This window comes from Enhydra lutris, unplaced genomic scaffold, assembly GCF_002288905.1.
Source record: "Enhydra lutris kenyoni isolate GAN:26980312 unplaced genomic scaffold, ASM228890v2 scaffoldscaffold111, whole genome shotgun sequence".
Classification (NCBI taxonomy): Eukaryota; Metazoa; Chordata; class Mammalia; order Carnivora; family Mustelidae; genus Enhydra; species Enhydra lutris.
In genome coordinates this window covers 1,696,529-1,714,296 of record NW_019154195.1, presented here as the reverse complement: position 1 = coordinate 1,714,296, position 17,768 = coordinate 1,696,529, and the positions used below count along the sequence as shown (strand labels likewise).

Sequence of the window (17,768 nt, the reverse complement as noted above, 5' to 3'; positions counted from 1 at the left end):
GTTTGAGGGGTTTCCCCAGAGTGAGGTCGGGGGAGAGGCTACTGAAGGGCTTCTTAGGAAATAACTCCTACCCCAGAGCAGAGAGTATGTCTGGAATCTTATTCTATGTCTTCCTCTGACCTTTCTTCAGTCTCTTACATTTCCCTTTCTCAATCTTGACCAAGTCTGCACATAAATGGAAATCAATTTATAACTGCTTCCATTTCTGCATAACATCCATACATTAGTAAGTAGTAATTTTATTTTAAATAAATGCACTTTCAGGGCACCTGGGTGGCTCAGTGGGTTAAGCCTCTGTCTTCGGCTCAGGTCATGGTCTCAGGATCCTGGGATCAAGCCCCGCATCAGGCTCTCTGCTCAGCAGGGAGCCTGTCCCCCCCCCCCCCGCCTCCCTCTCTGCCTACTTGTGATCTCTGTCTCTCTGTCAAATAAATAAATAAAATGTTCTAAAAACAAACAAACAAATAAATAAATGCACTTTCTTTTTTAAAAGCGCCCCTTGAAAGAAAACTTTGCAGCACTTTGTAAGTGGAAAGCTGGTTTCATGCTTCATAACAAAAAATGGAAATAAAATAAAAATTAATAAATCATAGCTAGAAGCTGCCACTTGATGTGGCAGATTGAATTATCGGCCCCAATTCACCATCACCCTAGCTGTGACACATCTTCACTCTTCATGGCGAGTTGAAGGGTGAAGAAATAAACTCAGATTACCATGAGACCATGGAAGGATGAAGACGTGTTATGCCCATGAGCTTTTTCCCCTTTGCTGACTGTGCTTTCTACCCTTTCGCTGTAATCATCATCAGGAGTATGCCTGTATGATGAGTTCTGTGAGTCCTGCTAGTGGATCATCAAATCTGGGGGTGGTCTCGGGCACTTGTTACACCACTCTCAAACCCTGGACCAGTACCTATGACTGCCCTTCTACCAGGAGCTAAGTACTGCTGACATCTCTTTGGGGCTACAGGAGTAGCTTGGAAAAGGCAAATTAATGCTAGGTGTTCATTCATTCATTCACTCATTCAACAATTCAACAAATACTCATTAAGCATCTGTTATGTTGTAGCTGCTGTTCTAGGTGCCAAGATAGTCAAAGCCTGTGGCTTAATGGAGTTTACCTTCTAGTGAAATGAAGCAGACAACTGAACCAATAAATATAGAGCAAAATATAGTTTTGTTAATTCTGAGTTACATGAAATAGATCAACAGGATAGTAACTGCAAAGCCACTCTAGATGGGAGTGGTCAGGAGAGATCTTTTTGAAAAGGTGGCATTTTGAGATAAGACCCGAATGGTGAAAAGGAGCCAGTGATGCACGAATTCTTGGCAGAGAGAACAGCAGGTGCAAAGGTCCTGAGGAACAATAAGAAGGCCACTGTGACCAGAGTGGTTGGGCAAGGGAGAGAGCAATGGGAGACAGGATCGGAGAGCCATCCATGGTCTCGAAAGCCACAGCAACATCTTTGAATGTTACTGTAGGTGCACTGGGAAACTAGGGAAGGACATTGAGGAAGCGTGTGATATAATCAATTTACATTTTCAAGCATGACTGAACTGTTGTGTGGGAAAAACTCCAGAAGGGGCAAGAGGTAAAATGGAAAGATCAGTTCAGAGGCTGTTGGACTAAACTAACCATAACATGATGGTGGACTGAAGTGATGTGGCTGTAGGAGTGGAAAGCAGTGGACAGATTCAGGATACACTCTGGGGATGGAGCTGGGAGGACTCCCTGATGGGCGGTATTTGGGAGGTAGGAGAAAAGAAAGAATGAAGGACGACTTTTGGACTCTGAGCCTGAACAACCAAGTGCCCTGTAGTGAATGCAGTGAGGAGGACCCACTTTCTTTGTGAGAAAACCCAGAACACTCTCTTTGGGGCATGTTAAGTATCTGATGCCTGTGTTTTTGAGACTAAGACCAGGAGAACCTGGGTTACCCAGAAATCAGCATTCAGAAACTCTGGGGGTGAGGGTTGTGGAGTGGGCCCAGGAATGCTCAGAAGAGCACATGTAGGGGCTCCTGGGTGGCTCCGTGGGTTAAGCCTCTGCCTTCAGCTCAGGTCATGATCCCAGGGTCCTGGGATCGAGTCCCACAACAGGCTCTCTGCTAGGCAGGGAGCCTGCTTCCCTTCCTCTCTCTCTGCCTACTTGTGATCTCTCTCCCTCTGTCAAATAAATAAATAAGATCTTTTAAAAAATTAAAAAATAAGAAAGAATAAGGAAGAAGAGGAGGGAACAGGAGGAGAGAAGAGCACGTGTATGCAGCAGAGCCAGTGGGCTCCTGACACTGTCCGCGGTGCTGAACCGGCCAGGTCTGCGCTGTCCGTGGTGCTGAACCTCTGGGTGGATTAGCTGGAGAGGGCTCTAGCTCCCCTCTGCCTCTCTCTCCCTCCCTCTGTCTCTCTCCCTCTCCCTCCCTCTCTCTTTCTCCCTCACTCTGTCTCTCTGTGTCTCTCTGTCTGCCTCTATCTCTGTCTCCCTCTCTCTCTCTGCCTCCGTCTCTATGTGTGTCTCCCTCTCTGCCTCTCTCTTCCCTTCCTTCTTTCTCTCTCCCTCCCTTTCTCTGCCTCTGCCTCTTTCTGTATGTCCCTCTTTCTGCCTCTCTCCCTCCCTCCCTCTCTCTCTCTGCCTCTCTCTCTCTCTGCGCCTCTCTCCCTCCCCCCTCCTTCCCTCTTTCTCTCCCTCTCTCTGTCTCTGTCTCCCTCTCCCCCCTTTCCCCCCTTGCCACCCTCACCCTCTCTCCCTTTTTCAAAGAACCCACCTGCCTGGGGAAAGCCCTGCTGTTGCCTGGAAACAAAGCTCTCTGGGCTTTGAGGAGTGCGGGATGAAAGCAGATGAGGGAGAAAACTGCAGAGTCATTTTTAAGAGGCAACTTTGGCTCTTAGGACAGCAGAGCCTGACTATAACCTGAATGGAATTATTAACGCAGAGTTTCCAGAGCATCTCTGAGGGGGGAAATGTACAAAAAGAAAATCAGGGGGAAAGTGCCCAGGATTCAGGCTGATGGTTACCTTGGGCTGGGGGGAAATGGGAGTGTTACATAAGTATATGTGAATTATTGTCAAGACCCTATTTTTATGTTATGAGGTGGGGTCACAAGAAAGATATTATTGTAGATTTATATAAATACAGCATGGCTATATATTTTTTTAAAGATTCTACTTGACAGAAATCATAAGTAGGCAGGGAGGCAGGCAGAGAGAGAGGAGGAAGCAGACTCCCCACTGAGCAGAGAGCCCGATGCAGGGCTCAATCCCAGGACCCTGAGATCATGACTTGAGCCAAAGGCAGAGGCTTTAAGCCACTGAGCCACCCACGTGCCCCAAGCATGGCTATATTTTATGCTAACCTAAATCATAAACATTTGAAATCATGAGCATTGGGAGTATTTTTTGAAGTGAGAAGAAGTCTTACAACTTAAAATTCCTTAAAAAAAAATCCATACTTTTTTTTGTTCTTTTTTTAAAATTTCTTTTCAGCATAAAAGTATTCATTGTTTTTGCACCACACCCAGTGCTCCATGCAATCTGTGCCCTCTCTAATACCCACCACCTGGTTCCCCCAACCTCCCACCCCCCGCCCCTTCAAAACCCTCAGATTGTTTTTCAGAGTCCATAAAATCCATACTTTTGAATTGTGTACATCGTAAACTATACTTGTTATTATATTATCACTTTATCTAGTGAAGAGACATGTCAACCATTTTGTTAGGACTATTCTTGAGTTATGTGAGTTCTGAGTTATCCAAGGTCTTCAAGAATGAGTCCCTGGCATAAGATCCACCCACACTGGGACGGATGGATGGATGGATGGATGGATGAATATGTTTGTTTTTCCCAAAGATCTGGTCACGAGGGAAGCTGCAGCTACTCTGATCACTCAAGAGACAGACGTTCAAAAAGCACCCACTATGTGCTGGCCATTGCAGGGAACAGCCACGATACCGGAGGCATAACCCCTTCTCCTAAGAAGACTATTTCTACACCTTTTCAAGAGCAGGAAGGTTTGAGCCTCTGATATGAACCCTTTGATCAGCTCCAGTCACTGAAGTCTGACTCTTACCTACTTTTCTATCTTCTCATGGAGCTGTTGGCCTGGAGGGTGATATTCCAAATTCGCTAAAGAAGCTGGAGCTCATTATATTATATATATTCTTGCTTATTGCCTTCCTTCCCTTCTAGAATGTAGACTCCATGATGGTAGGGGCTGTGGGTTTCTAATTCATCCCTGAGCCCCTAGCACGTAGAACATTGTTTGACACACCCTGATGGTCTATGAATGTTCTTTTCAAGGACTGAGTGAACAATAAGTGATGTTTGTAAACATAAAATATCCCGATATCTTAACAATGGCAACTCATCAAATTAAAAAGATGAGTGAACTGAACCGACACATGGGTGGGCTGGATGCAGCTCGTGGTCTGCACAGTTGAGTCATCTAAGATCAAGGAGTCCTTACTGAGCAGAACTCTGCCATGAGACTGTTCCGTGGGCAGCTGACCTGTTCCCCACTCTGGTCCCTCAGCTGTGGCCCAGAGGACAGGGCTGTGATGTCAAGCAAGGAATCCTGTCAGCAAGGATCATTCCACAAAGAGAAGAATCTGTTTATTCTTTTAAACAACTACAGGGAGGGGTGCCTGAATGCTCAGTCGATTAAGCATCTGCTCTTGGCTCAGGTCATGATTCCAGGGTCCTGGGATGGAACCCATGTCAGGTGTGTCTCCCTCTGCCTGCCCTTCCCTGCTTGTGCTCGCTCTCTCTCTCTCTCTCTCTCTCTGGCAAGTAAATAAATAAAACTTGAAAAAATGTAAAAAAAAAACTACAGGAAATTAATCCCACTATGTTGCTGCATGGTCTTTCCCCCAACTAGCAGACATTAAGGTTGCATCCAGAGACTGATCATTTGGGAGCCTCAGATCTCTTGGGAAAGGCCCAAATTCAACTTGCAAACAGCTAGAATTTAACCCAGGGCAATATGTCACCTAAGACCTTCTTATTTTGCTACTACTGAAAATCCTTCAGTTTATTCTGCAGGGGAAAAGACGATGACTGAAGTGAGAAAATGCACCTAGTTGCCTAAAACCTTGAAGAATTTAGTCACTTTGCGGGGGGGGTGTCTGGGGTGAAAGAGAAAAATGACAGAGTTGCCAAGTCTGCTTAGGAAATACGCGTCCTCTCCACGCTGTCAGTTGGGTAATATCCTTACCCTCACTTCATACAACAAAACAGATCTTTGTGGACCGATATGGAAAGATCTTGAAGACACATCATCTCATGGAAAAAAGCAAACTGCAGAGCCACAGATGCAGTATGACATCACTCATACGAAATCCTAACTACAGACAATACAACGTCCAGTATCTTCTATGGATGCATAGACGCATACGAAAAGGTTTAGCAAATTTAAAACTCGACCGATGCTTGTGAGAAAAGGCTCACAAGATTAGCAAGTTTCTCGAGGTTACACGTATTCATTCATGATGAAAAACCCATAGTTTTGTTAAATGAGGATCAAAGCCAGGAGACAGATCAAGTCTCAGCAAGGCAAAACTCAGGTGTTACTGGGGTTTTTTTTTTGTTTGTTTTTTTGTTTTTTTGTTGTTTGTTTGTTTGTTTTTACCACGGATTACAGATTTACAACAAGTGTTTTATTATCTGGGGATCAGGACTAGACAGGGAGGCCCTGTTAGATTTGGTTAATCTCAGGGAGCAAACTAATTTTTCTTCCTGAATACGGTACGCCATGAGTGTGACAGTTTTGCTTCCACATGTATTGCTTATAAGATAAAAAGTTAAAATCCTAAAATCCAAAGATACTGACAATATGAAGGCATATTTCTAAGTCAAAGATGTTAGAATGTAAAAAAAAGGGGGAGGCACCTTAGCATCAAACAAATATGACACATAGATTTAATTATTACAACTGTTCAGCCATAATAGTGCATATATCATAGTAAAAGACCCATATATATTTGGCATTGTTATTATGGGATGGCTAATATTAGCCAGGCTTGTTCTACGGATAGGGAAGGTGAAGCTCGGAATCAATGATTCCCAGACATGCACACAAAAGCTACATCTATTTCTCTGGGCACTCACACACATCTGTACATGAGGAAGAAAAGTGCCTCCCAGTGTGCCCCAAATCCACCAGCTACTCACCTCCAGAGCAGAGGGCTGCGCTGACGAAGTGAGAGCCCCCGGAAGTCTTGCTTTATCAATATGTTCTGACCTTTGACAAAGAAAATACGTTTACTTATTAACTTTCCAGAAATAAAATAAAATAATATTATTTAAAAAGGGATTTGGAGAAGGTGAGTGCCCCTCCCAGAGACGGGCTGGGAATAGTCTTGCTCGGCCCTGACGCCCAACACCTTCTGATCACTATTAAACCGAGTCACCTGGCTCACGCAGCCAGTAAATCGCAGCTTGGGATGCAGACCTGAGAGACTGGCTCTAGAGCCTGTCCCTGTCCTGCTCCGTGGGGCAGACTCTCTCTGGAAGTTCTTCAACACCAGGAGAGGCGCCTCCCCTCCCCAGGTTCACCCCAGGACTGCCCAATCCCGAGGGGAGTGGGGCTGAGGCACGGCTGGCTGTGTCTCCTCTGTTTGGTCTTTGTTCTGGGTCTCTACGGCAGTCCTCTTCACCCAGAGGATCCCGGATCCATTCTTGGGCAGCCAACCCGTCTCTCCTTTCCAACGGTGAGAGATGGTTGATTGCCGTGGAAACCCTCCCTCGGATGTGGACCAACAGCCAAGGGAAAGACAGTCCTACCATTTGAGTCCCTCCTTTGCTGGCCCTGTTAGGATCCGATGAGATGTGGGGGGGTGTATATGTACATGGACAACATCTCTTGGAGGCTCCCAAGTGGTGGTTGCCAGAAAAGAACCCGGTGTTAGAAGAGAGAGAGAGAGCACCCTGCTTTTCTGTCATATATTCTTTTGTCCCCTTTGAGTTTTGTATCAAATAAGCTCTTCAGTGAATAATGAGAAATAGCACAAAAGTAGGTAAACTTAAAGAACTAGGATAAAATGAAAAAAGAATGGGACACAATGTCGACATGAGAGGTATGGTGGCTTAAAACTACTTTTTAAGTCGGGCTCTGCACTCAGCCCAGAGTCTGCTTAGGACTCTCTCTCCCTCTCTCTCTGCCGCTCCACCCTGCTCACTCACTTTCTCTCTAAAAATAAATATTATTTTTTAAAACCCCCCTTTTTTAAGATTTTATTTATTTATTTGACAGATAGAGATCACAAGTAGGCAGAGCAGCAGGCAGAAGGAGGCGGGGAAGCAGGCTCCCTGCTGAGCAGAGAGCCCAATGCGGGGCTCGATCCCAGGACCCTGAGATCATGACCTGAGCCGAAGGTAGAGGCTTAACCCACTGAGCCACCCAGGCGCCCCCTAAAAACCACTTTTTAAGATAAAATAAAATAAAATAAAGTCATGTCCCTACATATTAAAAAGAAAAAAAAAAGAAATCTGAGTGGTCAATGCACGGGAGGCACGCTGACTTATTTTCTAGACTATCCTTGTGGCTCGTTTAATTTCACTGTTACTTTTTGAACGGAACCATGAGGATCCCAGTTTCAGGTAAGATGGGGTAAGTACCTTTGTTCTGTCTCTCCCACTGAAGAATTCCAGTAAGTCAGCAACCCGCACAGCAGTAGGAGCCAGTATTTTAGTTGTGGACAGCCAGCACCCTTTCGGTGACCTGCAGGACGGGACAAGGCAGCTGAGTCAGGCGCCCCGTCAACTCCTCACGGGCTTTCACAGGAGCGTCTCAATAGACTAATAACCTGTACAGACATCGTGCTGTCAACTGTGTATATTTGCTCCTCAGGGCTCTGCTCTAAGTCACCATCTCAGAGAGATCCTCCCTGACCCCAAAGCCAAAGCAGCCTCCCTTCATGCTCCCCCTCATTACCTCCGACCATGCTCAGAAATTAGCACTCGTGGCCTCATAAGAGGAGGGCCTTGGTTTGCTCACTGCGGGACTCCCTGCTCCTAGAACGGGTCTGGCACAGAGGAGGGGCTCAGATATTTCTGGAAATAATGACTCTCTGCTCACCCCAAAGCCTCTTGTCCCTTGAGGTTCCTGCTTATCAGCAGATGCAAGAAATCAAAGTATTTTCCAATATTACGCATCCACCTTATTTCTTAGATGGCCTCTCTCCCACCGCTAAGGGGGAAAGAAGAAAAAAACCACTCAGGCTCCTTCTTGACCCAAGTATCTCCTCCCCCTTTCCATACACCTCTGCTCACACCAACCTCCCTGTGCGACATTAAATTCGACAGTGGAAAAATGCCAGCTTCACACCTGCCTCTCCTTTCCCTCCACTTCTCTCCCACCTCTCACCCTCTCTGGGAAGCAGGTGATCACCTATAATAAACACCACATCCACATAGGCAGGCTTTAAAGAAACTTGGGCAAAAGAAAGATTCCTCCTATGAATGTTGAAGCTTTGGGAAATATTTACAGGGCGGATGAGTATCCATGATGAAGGAAATGGAAAATCCACTCTCACCCTGGGAGTGGCCATGCTGGGGGGTGGTGGTGGTGAGTGAGGGTACTCCCAGTATCTCTCCCTGGTCTTGGGGGACCAATAGACAGTAGGGAGACTTGTTCTGCTAACACGCATGGAGCAGGATTGCCCTTGAACTTCACATCAATCGGGATGCCTAGGTGGCTCAGTTGGTTAAGCGGCTGCCTTCCGCTCAGGTCATGATCCCAGCATCCTGGGATCGAGTCCCACATCGGGCTCCCTGCTCAGCAGAGAGCCTGCTTCTCCCTCTGCCTCTGCCTGCCACTCTGTCTGCCTGTGCTTGCTCTCTCTGACAAATAAATAAATAAAATCTTAACAAAAAAAAACCTTTACATCAACCTTAGGAGGTGATAGTAAAAGTTTTACAATGATAATGACCACACGGAGGAGAGCCTACTTGCCAAGAACTGCTCTAAATGCTCCACCGCTAGGCTCTGTTTGTCCTTCACCACAACCGTGTAAGGTAGATGCTATCCCTTCTCCCCACCGTACAGATGAAAAAACTAAGCTGTAGAGAATTTAAGTCACTTTCCCAAAGTTCCTTAATGAGGGAGTGGCAAGGCAAGAGTCTGAATGCAGCAGTACACTCACTGCCTGACAGCCCTCACCCAGGGCCACCAGACGTTCCAGGGACAGAACCTAGTTGCAAGGCCACACCTAGCTGCAAGGGAGCTTGGGAAATGCCGCTCAAACTTAGGGGTTCTAGCACTGTCGAGGCGAGATACTGGGGGACAATGAGCAGTCTTCACCCCCCCCACACACACACACTTTGACCTTCTCCAATGTTAGTTAAGATCTCAAAATTCAGGAGCTCACAGCCGGCTGCTGCCCACGATGGGGGGGGGCGGCAGTAATTAAGAGAGGCGTTCTGAGACATCAGCGGTGGGAGAGCCAACAGAGAAATCACTTTGGAAGGTGCCGGTTAGCTATTTCAAATGGACACCTCCTCTAGGTGGACAGGGCCTCCAACCCCCAGCCAGTGTCAGAGACCTGCTTGGTGGTGTGGGGGAGCGAACACATGATCAAAAGATCTAACTTACAAAATCCTAAGGCATCATTTCTCCCACATTCTGTTGATCAAAGCAAGCTACCCAGACAGCGCAGATTCAAGGACGGGGAAAACAGACTCTTCACAGCAGGTGCTGAAAAAAAAAAAAAAAGAAAGAAAGAAAAAAAAAAAAGATGTGCCGTTTTTAATATCCAAAATGAGAAAAAATTTAAAGGAAAATGGAAAGGCAGGCGGGGGGCAGAAAAGAGAAAGGAGCAATGGAAAACAAAAGAAAAGAAAAAAAACCCAGCCCCAGTTCCTAAGAAGAGGTAGTGTGGGACGGTGGGGTGGGGTGGGGTGGGAGGCGCCCCTTGGGCGGTAGGCGGAGCCTCCGGGGCAGGTGACCTGCGCTCTGCCCATCCGTTCTCCGTGAGTTCCAGGATTTTCTAGCTTAGATCCAAGTAGAGACAAAAACACAACCGCATGCCATCCCCTTCTTGCTGACCCTGCCCTCTGGCCTTTCCCAAATTCATTACACCTAAGCCTCCTCCTCCTGCAGTTAAACATTACAGGGGTGTCCGGAGTCTCTCCGGGGGCCGGACACAGTACGCTCTCAGTAAGCGGTAGTAGTAATAAAGTCATCCGGACACACCGCAAGAGGCACCCCGAGACACACGTGGTGAGGCACCAGTGGGTTAGTCCACACCAAGGGCTCCAGGGAGCGCGAACTGCTGTCGTCCGTCTTGCGCTGCGGGGTGTGAAGGAGGCCCCCCCACTGGTACAAGTGCAAGAGAAGCTCGGCCCATACAGTGAAGAGACCTAGACCTTAGGGCTGCCCGTTGAAAGCGGAGCCGGTAGCCACGCAGAGCCAGGACACTGTAAGTTAATTAAAACACGGCACAGCCGCAAATTCAGCGCCGCGGCCGCACTGGCCACATTTCAAGAGCTCAAAGCCACCTGCGGCCGCGGGGCGGATGCAGAACCTTTCCGCGGGCGCGCGAGGGTCCGCCGGCCAGCGCCGCTGGAGGGGGTCCTCTGCGGGGCGCCCTCCGGGAACGCCGCGGGAACGAACGCGTGCAACCCACAGAGCAACCCTACAGCAGGTCTCCCTCGCAGTCTCCCGGCAGGTGAGAAAACCGAGGCTCAGAGGTGCAACCACACAGGTCGGGGTCGGAGCGCAGGAGCACCAGGGGCCAGAGAGGCTGCTCCCACCCGGTTCGAACGCATCACCCCCTCGTTCTTTTCCGTACTGCGGAGGCTGCTCCCCTTCCTTCCCCTCTTCTTTCCCCACCCTCCTCTTACCCTCTTCCCCCCACCCCGCTTCCCCGCCCCCCACCTCTCCCCTAGCTTCCACAGCCCCCTTTCCCACGGCCCCTCCACGCCTCTTCCCCTCTTCCCTCCCAGTCCTCTCCTCCCACTTCCTCCCGCTTGCCCCTCCCTTTACCCCTCCCTCCTCCTCCCAAGCCCTTCCCCTCTACTCCCCACTTCTCCACCCAAGCCCCTGCCTGCCTCCGCAGCCTTTCCTCCTCCCTCCTCCCCTCTCTGAGCCCCTCCCCTCTCCTCCTCCCTCCAAGCTCTTCCCCACCCCCATTTCTCCCCACTCCCGCATCCAAGCCCTTCCTCGCCTACCCTCCCAGTCCTCTTCCCTCTTGCCTTCCCCCTCCCTCCTCCAAGCCCCTCCCGTTTTTCCCTCCTTATCCTCCTCCCTTCCACCCTCCTTCCTCCAAGCCTTCCCTCCATTTCTCCCCTCCGCTCCCTCCAAGCTCCTCCCCCACTCCCATCCCCATCTCCTCCCTCCTCCTCGCCTCGGTCTCCTCCCACGCGGAGGCGTCCGGGAGCGCGGAGGGGGGCGGGGTCCCGCGCGGCGCAGGGGCGGGGCGGGAGCGGCCAGGCGCGCAGGCGCAGACCGTGTGCTCACCCGGACCCGTGGCGGGGTGGGTCCGCGCCGCCCGCCGGATTCACTCGCCCGCCAGGTTGTCGTCGTGGGGAAGATCACGCACCCGGGATCGCGGGAGGGGCCCGGAAGGGGCTGTGAGCCCCGCCCCTCCGTGCCTCGGTTTCCCCGCCCGGACAGCGGGTGTGGACAGCACCTGTGCGGGGGTGGCACGCAGAGCTCCATCCGTCGGAGCTGCTCTCGTCGCTGTTGTTTAGGTAATAGTAGCGGCAGCGCTGCCACCAGCAGTTTCGGAGCATCCCCTAGCTGCGTGCCTGAGTCAGCGCCTCACGGACCGTGGGCCGCTCTCCCACGGCGCCCGCGTCGGGTGGACAGGGTCGACTGAGCCCCTACCCGCCTGAGTCCCCTCCACGGGGCCCGTCTCCCTAGCACCTGGGGCAGGGCAGCCACAAGTATGACTCGGAGTCCTGTGTGTCCTCATAAAGAATCAACAAACCCAGGGACCTGGCCTCAAACTCCAGCCCTGTGACACGCGGGGCTGTCGTAGGTGCAGACCCCCCGGGGCCCGCCCGGGAAGACCGGCTCGAACTCGCGGGGGCGGGCCCCGGGGGCTTCTGGAACTCCCGGCAATGCTGCCGCGGACGCCTGCGGAAACCGGAGAGACACCCTGTCATCTCCTTGAACCCTACAGGAGCCCTGTGCCCTTCGCACTAGGATTTCCCCCCATTTGCACATGTGGAAACTGAGGCACAAAATGAAAAGCCCCCTCGCCCCTACAAGGGTGGGGGAGTTAATGCAATAACCACACTTAAGCCCTGTGCAGGTACCACTTCACAACAACCCTACAAAGCAGGGGTCTTAGGTCCCTCACCTTCCAGATGAGGAAACAGTCTAAGTGACCTGCCCAGGCACACCGCTAGGGAGCGGCAGGCAGGGCAGCCTGGCCCCGGGGGCTGAGCTGTGTCAGGACCGTGGTCTCCAACATGGGGTGTGCCAGGCCATGCAGTGGGGAAGCCAGACAGCTGTAGAGCTGTGTTCTGAGTCGTTTCAGTGTGAGCAGAAGGAGAGCAATTCGGTTTAATTGGCAGATTTTTCCCCCTTAGATAAAAGCATGCCTTCTTTCAGTGTATGGTACGTTGGAGTCATTGAAATACAGAATCTAGAGGCATACACGTGTATATTAGTGCAATTACGGTATTTCATGTGTGCGTACATATACACCTTACATAACCGTATGTACGGTATTCAGTGTATGCACATATATACACCTTGTTTGTGAGTACGTACAGTAGTGTTTGTCCACCTTCTGTGCCTGTTCCTGGGGTACTGTGTGTCGACTGCTCACACGCACACGTACGCATGTGGTGCGCACGGTATTCAGAACAATGACACGTGTCATCGTTTACACGTATCTCACCCGCGCGTATACAGTGTTCAGTGTGTGGGATTCCATGCCATCACAGGCCTCAGAGAAAACGGTCACACATACACAGGTAGATGTGGTCTAGTGTGTGACTGACCACGTGTACTGTACATGTGACATTCAGTACTTCTCTACACCCCTCACATACAGGCCATGTGTACCCATTCATATATATGTTTTGTATGCGTATCTGTGGCATTTACTCTGGTCTTTAGAGCATGTGTGTACCTTCTATACTAGTAAACGCGGTGTAGAGAGAGAGACAGTGGGTGTGTATAGGCCTGCATGTCTAGTATCTAGTGCTGTGCGTATCGAGTACACGTTTTACACGTAGATACAGTCTCTAGTTTGTACCACGATATACCATGTTTTGTACTGCGGTACTTGTGTATCATTAGACACCAACACCGGAGGAAAGTGCCCCAGGAGCCGGGTCAGGGGTGGTGGGGGTGCATAGGGAGAGCGGGCCTGGGTCCGAGCCTGCCTGGAGGCATGTCTCCACTGCCCACTTCCGCCACACTGCGGGGGTCTGGTGGGTGTGAGCCCCTGCGCTGTGCTTGCCATGTGTCTGTGTGTTTCTCTGAGCATCCCCTGAGAAATGTTTCTCATCCCCCCATGAGAAAAGGGGGGCAGGGTGTGTGCATGTGTGTATAGAGCAGCGCTGGGCCTGGTTCCTCACTGTCCTCCCTCTCTTTCTCTCCCTCCACCTCACCCCATCAGCCCCCAGACTCAGCCACCAGGCCCCCGTCACTTTGGGCAGTGAAGGGATGGCCACCCAGCTGCTGGCCAACGAGGCCCTGGTAAGTCGTGTTGTGCCCTCGCCCTCCTTCTCGCGGGGGGACAGAGTCGACTGAGGCCCTGCCTGCCTGAGTCCCCTCCACAGCCCATCTCCCTAGCACCTGGGGCAGGGCAGCCACAAGTATGACTCGGAGTCCTGTGTGTCCTCATAAAGAATCAACAAACCCAGGGACTTGGCCTCAAACTCCAGCCCTGTTACAATAATGGGCATCATAATCTCACCTGATGTTTCTTGAGTACCTACTATGTTCCCCCTGCGCTGTGCTGGTGTGTAGGGGGTCCTCCCAGGGATGACCCACTGAAGCCAGCTCCCTGTCCCACCTCCCCCACAGGCCTGGGTGGACCAGATGACTTTGTGGTTGCAGGAATTGGTGACCTTCACCCAGGAGTGGCAGCAGCTGGAGCCAGCTTAGAGGGACCTGTACAGAGATGTGATGCTAGAGATTTTCCAGAACCTGCGCTCACTAGGTAAGAACAACCATTGTGGAAAGGTCCCTCTTTCTGGTTCACCACCAATGACTTCTCATTGTGTCCTCACAGGGAGGCAGGTGGGAGGGAACTCTCTGGGGACCCTTCTGGGAGGGCACTCAGCCCTCCTAACCTACTCACCTTCTCAAAGCCCCCCCTGCTAACATTATCACCTGGGGTTTAGGATTTCAACATCTGAATGGGGGGGCACAAACATCAGTCCCCTGCGCCAGCCATCAGGCCTTATCCTAGAACCCTCAGCAAGTGCTTGAGGGGGTTTCTCTTGGCTCTTCTAGCCCTGGGAGAAGGCCACGCAGGTGACGTGCGTGTGTTGGGGCTCCTTCAGATTTGGAATCCAGGCCTGACAGGGACGGCCCAGAGGAAGCCATTTCCCCCAGAGCATCCTCTGGGCTGGCCCTGGAAGAGCTGGGAGGGAGCCGCCTCTGGCACTCTGGCACCGGGAGAGGCCGAGGGGCCTCCAGGAAGGGCCCCAGGAGAGCATCAGCCCAGCTACGCCCAGCTAGGAGTCCCAGAAGGCAGGGGCCCCCACCGCTGTAAGCCGCGGAAGCCCGACCACGAGGGTGCCCGGGGAGCCCCCAACGGTGGTCAGGAGCCCTGCCTGTGCGGGGAGTGCGGGGAGGCCTTTGCACAGTGGGCCCAGCTGGCGCACCCCCTGAACAAGCCCTTCGTGTGCAGCGAGTGCGGGCGACACTTCCACCAGACACCACGCTGGCCGCGAACCGGCGCGCACACACCCGCGAGCCGCCCTACCGCCGCGCCTTCGTGCAGAACATGCAGCTGGTCGGGCACCAGCGCACGCACACGGGCGAGCGGCCCTACCCGTGCGGCGACCGTGGCAAGGCCTTCACGCTCGTCACCAAGCTGGTGGACCACCAGCGCCTCCACACCGTGGAGAAGCCGTTCGCGTGCCACGTGTGCGGCACGTGCTTCAGCAAACGCTCGTCCCTGCTCGGGCACCCGCGGGCCCCCGCGGGCGCCGGCCCCACACATACCGGGTGCGCGGGAAGGCCTTCCGCGAGAAGTCCGGCCTGGCCCGCCATCACCGCACGCACACGGGTGAGCGGCCTGTGGGTGCCCCCGAGAGCGCCAAGGCGCTGGCGCAGAGCCCGACGCTAGCGGAGCAGCAGAGGTGCAGGGACGAGAAGCCGAACCCGTGCCGGCGGTGCGGGGCGCGCTTCACCAGGTCGTCCGCGCTCATGCTGCACAAGAGGCTCCAGCCCGGCGACAGGCCCTCGCGCTGCGCCCACGCGGCAAGGCCTTCAGCCAGAACGTGCAGCTCGCCGGGCATCCGCGCAGCCACCCCGGCGACAGGCCGGCCCAGTGCAGTGCCTGCGGCAGGTCCTACAGCCAGAGGCCTACCTGGCCGTCCAGCAGCGCACACACATCGGGGAGCGGTCCTTCCCGGGCAAGGCCTTCAGCCAGAAGGCGCCTCTCTCTACCACCTGCAGAGCCACGCCGGCGAGAAGCCGCACCGCTGGGCCAGTGCGGGTGCAGCTCCCGGAAGGTGTCGTTCCTGTTCCAGCACCCGGCCATCCACAGCGATGAGCGGCCCTCGCAGTGCGGCGTGTGCGGCAAGTCCACCCCGGTCCAGCACGGCAGGGTCCACACTGGCAAGAAGCCCTGTCAGTGCGCGCAGTGCAGCAAGGCCTTCAGCCACCGGCCCACGCTGACCGGGCACCAGGGATTCCACACCGGGGAGAGCCCTGCGAGAGCCGGCCACGCGGAAGGCCTTCAGGCACTTGGGGAGTCTCACCTGCCACCAGGAGCCCCGCGTGGCCGGGAGGGGGCCCCACGCCGGCCCAGCTCAGGGAGCAGGCCCTCCTCCCAGAAAATCAACAACGGAGCCTCCAGTGACCGGCCTAGTGGCCCAAGTTTTAGCCATAATGCGGAAACTTAAGACTCAGGGACCTCAAGAGATGCCTGTGAGGCTGGTGCCACCTTCCTGAGACTCCAGTAAAGATGACAGCAGGGCCTGCTTCGTGGGTGTTCAACCTGAGCCCCCACACAGGGTGCACATCGGGGTCATGCTCTGCTGTCACTGTCTTAAATTTGCCAGTCCCGGGGAGCAGAGCAGACCAGGGGCTGAGAAACCACAACCCACAGAGCCAGACATGCTCTTGCGGGGCCGGCAAAGCAAGAATGGGTTTTACCTTTGGAAGAGTCGTAAAATCCAATGAAAGGAGTGTGAGAGAGCTCCTATGACCCACAGAGGGTAAAATATTTCCCATCTGGGCCTTCACAGAAAGTTCACCAGCCCCTGGCCATCAACCAAGAGTTATCTGCGGGAACTCTGGGCTCTGTTTCACTGTGCAAGGTAAGGTCCCCGCTTGGTCACCGGGTCTCCTTCCCTGGTCCTCTCTGGGTGGGCTGCTCCGCATCAGGTGGTGGGATTCTGAGATGGGATGGCTCCGTTCTGTCATCTCTAGGCCTCCCTCTGGGCCAGACCAGCCACTGCCCTTGGTCCGGAATCCCAGCAGCTTTCCGTACCTGGCACTTAATCCAGAAAAGAACAAACGTGATTCCCTGTTGGGTGGCTGCGTGGCTGCGGCAGGATCTGGGTGTCTTGGGGCGTCTCAGGCGAGGGGCGTTGGCCCAGGGGGAGCTTTTTGTAGCCCCCCCCCCCAATTCACTGCATTGGTTTGCTCCCGCCACCATGGCAAAGCACCACAGAAATCTGTCTTCCCATGGTCCCGGAGGCTGAATTCTAAGCTCGAGGTGTCGCAGGGTTGGTTTCTCCTGCGGCTTCTCCCCTAGGCTTGCACATGGCAGCCCTGTGTGAGCCCCTGGCATGTCTCTCTCCTCATAAGGACACCAGCCATAGGACGGGGGCCCACACATGCGACCTCATTTATCCACAATGATCCCTTTAAAGCCCCATCTCCAAATACAGTCACATTTTGAAGTTACTGGGCATTGCGATTTCAACATATAAATCTGGGGGAACATATTCAATCTATGACACCCTCAAATGGCTAGAGGCTTGACCTTTTATAGCCGTAGCGGATGTCTACAACCCACCTGTGCTTTGTGCGGGTGGCACGGAGGGCCAGCAACCTTTGCATCACCGTGTGGAGTTGGTCTGGGGAGTCAGAGACTGCCTTTCCCACTGGCACCCGGGGTGGGGGACATGGGCCACCCCTCACCTGTAGAAAGTGAGACAGGGATGTGTTCAGAAATGGCTGAGCCGTTGCCACTTGCCCTTCCCCTACCTGTGCTCTGGATCCCCACCCCCAGGGTATCTCCAAGAGCGGAGGTGCGAGATGGTGGAGGGAGCCCCCATGGAGTCCTTCCTCCTCCTAACTGGCTGCAAGGAATAATGTCCCGGGCCTTTGGGGTTGCTTGCCGTGTTCAGTGCCTGCTGACCCAGGTCCGTGACCTCACCCATCACCTCCGGCCAGATGGGAGATCAGGCGCCAGCCCTGTCTGACAGACAAGGAGACACCAGGGGAGCTCAGCACTCAGCACCCAGTAAGTGTGGGGACCAGCAGAGAACCCGGGGTCCACGGACCCCGCAGCTGCCCTGATCACGCTCCCAACCACACCGCACAGGCTACAGGCCCAGGGCAGTTCTTACCCTGCCACGTAGTTGGTGTGGCCTGTCCAGCTCTGGCCCGAAGAGCATTTCTTAAATAA

At 53.0% G+C, this 17,768-nt stretch overlaps 1 protein-coding gene across 1 annotated transcript in view; it reads right to left on the bottom strand.

The window, feature by feature from the left end:
* LOC111139551 (small integral membrane protein 17) overlaps nt 1-17,224 on the bottom strand; it is a 30,302-nt gene extending 13,078 nt beyond the window's left edge. The window contains exons 1-4 of the mRNA XM_022491859.1: nt 17,154-17,224; nt 9,584-9,685; nt 7,609-7,711; nt 6,163-6,232 (exon numbers count right to left, since the gene is read on the bottom strand). The gene's annotated coding sequence lies outside the window, so the exon portion shown is untranslated. The remainder of the gene's footprint in view (nt 1-6,162; nt 6,233-7,608; nt 7,712-9,583; nt 9,686-17,153) is intronic.
* Between the last annotated feature and the right edge of the window lie 544 nt (nt 17,225-17,768).